Source organism: Taeniopygia guttata, chromosome 5, assembly GCF_048771995.1.
Source record: "Taeniopygia guttata chromosome 5, bTaeGut7.mat, whole genome shotgun sequence".
Taxonomy (NCBI): domain Eukaryota; kingdom Metazoa; phylum Chordata; class Aves; order Passeriformes; family Estrildidae; genus Taeniopygia; species Taeniopygia guttata.
In genome coordinates, this window is record NC_133030.1 from 49,546,950 (window position 1) to 49,550,532 (window position 3,583).

General features: G+C 41.3%; 1 long non-coding RNA gene across 1 annotated transcript; it reads left to right on the forward strand.

Annotated features, from left to right (window-relative positions):
* The first annotated feature begins 276 nt into the window (after nt 1-276).
* Nucleotides 277-3,583, forward strand: LOC115495591 (uncharacterized). The gene is made up of 2 exons (XR_005980775.2): nt 277-968; nt 1,766-3,583. It is a non-coding gene; the product is annotated as an uncharacterized lncRNA (long non-coding RNA).

Consider the following 3,583-nt stretch of genomic DNA (forward strand, 5'->3'; position numbering starts at 1 on the left):
GGTGCTTGTTCCTGGGCTAACAGCCCCTAAGCTTGCGTTTAGTGCCATGGCACTGTAGCTCTCCAGTTGTGCATGCAGAAGAGTAGACATGTCCATCTCTGTGTCTGCCCAGCTACTTGTGTGCTTAAATAATTTCCTATACCAGAAATGCTGATAACATTATTCTGCCTCTGCCTGCTACCCTATCACACATTTTGCTTCGATCCTGAACCCAGGCAGGCTGCTTTCTCAGCAGGGAAGCCTCACAGCTCCACTGTACACCGGAGTAATGATGGTTTGGGTGGAATGTGCAAGAAGGAGATATTCTCTGCAGTGGGAGCAGGGAAGTATTTTATTCAAGACACTGGTCATTTATGGGTCAGTTTCTTGAATGAACATAGTAAGTGAGCTGCAAACAGGAATTCCAGAGAGTGTTTAATTGGGGTGCGAGCAATTTGTGCGGAGACACATATGCATAGGGGGAAAAAAGACTTTTAAAGTTCTTGTAGACGAGAAGACAGACAGCTTTCTTCATTTTGCTCACGGCAAGAGCAGCAGAGACAGACTCCTCCCATTCCCTGGGCTCAGCAGCGTAACCCAAAGGGGCCGTGGGAGGGGCTGCGCATCCCCAGGTGCGCCTCGCCCAGCAGCGGGCACAGACCCTCTGCTGCTGCTGCTGACCCGGGAACTGGGTTGGTGCTTCTTGCACCCAGCTTAAAAACGAAGGGACTTGACTGTCAAGCAGTCTTCACTGAAGAGAATTCATCATTCTACAGACTTTGAGCAACAGAAAATAACAAAGGGCTGAGAAATTCCCGGCAGCAGTAGTCACTGTTAGTCAGGATATCCCAGCGGTGCTCTCTCCTCCCCGGGCTGGAACAATGGGCCCTGTGATGCATTGTGGATCCCGACTCCTCTGCTTCAGGTCTGCCCCTTGGAGCGGTCGCTGGATCCACAGCTCCCCACCTGAGGATAAAGTGGGACTGCTGGTGAGTTCTGTCTTTGAGCCTTTTTTTTGTTTGTTTGTTTTGTTTTTGTTTTTGTTTTCTTCATCCCCACTAGAAGCCAGCTCTCCCCAGGAACTCCCTCCACTCCTCAAAGAAGTTTGTCTCCTCCCACTTCCTAGAAGGGAAATCTGTGCCTGAGAGGAAGGGAATGCTGTCCTAGCATCCTACAGAGACATGTCACAAAATCCATTTCTGTGGGGTGCCTTTTATAATCTTTGATTATAGTCCCCAGCACAAGTATTCCAGCATGTGATTATAGAAGACCAACTACATTTATTTAACTAAAAATTAAGCAGCAACTCTCTGCCCTATTGTATCACCTCCCAGTGTTGGTAAATACCCAAAGCTCTGGTAAACTGAACAGTGGTAAACTGTGCTACTGTAACTATTAAGCCCATAATACCATTTCTATAACGATTTTATTTATAAGAAGCTGAAGAAATAGGCACAAAATGTACTGAATCTGTAGGAAAATAAGACACTTGCCTAATATCTTTTAATGTGCCTTTTACTGTTTTAAATGTGTCTTGTATAAGCATGTTTGTGCAAGGAATGGACTAAGATACTTTTCTTTCCAACTGCCACAGATTGCTAGTGCTTTTAGTTCAGACATGTAAAATGATCCTCTGTGGATTATTTTTCCTTTGGAGTCTGTCACATCTCTGGAATTATAGCTGCAGAAGTTCAATAATACCACATAATTTGCTTGGCAACAGACATCTTAGTTTGGGAACATTTCAATTTGTTGAGCTTTATTTAACCTTGTTTCTTTAATTTAGGAGACAATCATTGGATTTTCAGCAGCTTCACTGGCAATTCTTGGACCAGCTGGGTGGTTCTTGTGCCACCTTTCAAGCTATAAAAAGAAATAGAAAACCTACCTTCAAGATGAAGATATAAAGGCTACAATAAACTGTAATACTCCAAACTTGGTCTCTCTTGAAAGTCCCTGTTCCCACACTGTCACTCATCCCATGGGCCAGGTCCCAGAAAGCTTTTGCAGGTACTGTAGAACTGGACCCAGATGTACAATGGTGTAAGGATACAAAATAGTGCAGCTCTGCTCTGCCATCACTGCTGCATGGACCAGTCTGGATCTGCCACCAGGTACTGTGAGAAGTGGAAGATCAGTGAGGAGGACTGTAAACATGCTCAAGTGACTTGCAGTTTGGCTGTTGAAAAACACATATATCATACTGATTGTTGTCTGACCTTGTGTTTTGGACAAGTAGAACATCTGTGTCCAGGAAACGTAGACCTTGGGTAGACTTAGAGGCACCCTATCAAACATGCTTGAGAATCCTGCCCTCCTGTGGGCAAGATTAAAGCACAGTGGTAAATTATACTTGTGTGAATCCCTGAAATACAGGAAAAAGCAGCAGGTTGGGTGATCCTCCACCATGGACCACGCTTTGCAGTGCCTGTGTTCCCATTTGTGTGCCTGTCCTGTCCACTGCTTTGGTGATCCCTGGTTGGTGAGGTGACAAAAATGAGTTTGCTCTTTGCCTTTGATACATGGTTTTGTTGGATGCATTGTTGGATGCAGAAAGGATGCATTGTTCCTGCATCCTTTCTGCACATACAGGTACCATCAAAAGTTTAAAGTAAATAAATGGGAAAATATACAGAGGAAAAAATTTATAGTCATCTCATACTAAATCTCGGAGAATTTAGGACTAATTTCTTGAGAGTTTCTCTTTAATCTTTACATGTGTTCTTTTGGTGTGTTTCTCTTCCACCAGGATAAATGTTTTTCTGCAGGTCATGATTGTCAGGTATTTCAATTTATTTTCAGTTTTTATATTAGATTAAGATTTTTGAGAGATTTTCCCATTATTGCTATTTGCAATTACTGTGATAAATACTTTGAAGTCTAGACTAAATTTGAGAAAAGTGCAGTAAATAACATTTGTTATGCCACATTGTATGTGTAATAAAAGAACATCTTCTAATAATTTCAAGTCTGTCTTGCAAGAAAATACAGATTATGAACCTTTTATGATGCTTAAGTATTAGCAGAATATAATTTAAAATTCCATTAAGTAATTTGTAATATCTAATATGAAAACAGATTATGAAAGTAGGGCTGTGAATGTGTGAAAGTGTTGTACTTGCTGTACTTCTAAAGTATGCTTTTCAGATAAATGGTCTGAGTTCCCTTCAGCCTTGTAACCATGACTGAAGGTTTCAGATTGAGAATGGAAACATTTATCCTGAGTGTTTAAAGAAAGTCATACTCACTTATTTTTTTCCAAGAAATTATAGCTTTGTCACTTAGTTGAACAGTCTGATATAAAAGCCCAGTTGTGTATGTGGAAAGTTTCCCACAGATTTGAATGAGTGTTGGATATGTGCCTGCATTCCTGGAATTCAGAGAAAACGCAATGCCAGTAACTGAAAGGCACTTGGACAAGCAATCTGAAGTTTTGCTCCTGCACACTGTCAGTGCATCCTTTGGAATAATAAGGCAATTTTGCAGAATCTTTTGTAAAAATCAGCTTTGAACATTTCACTGTATCTGCTTGTCCTGTATCTGATTTCATTATCCTTCTCTCACCTAGTAATGTTTAAATAAATCAGTAAGATATTACATTTCA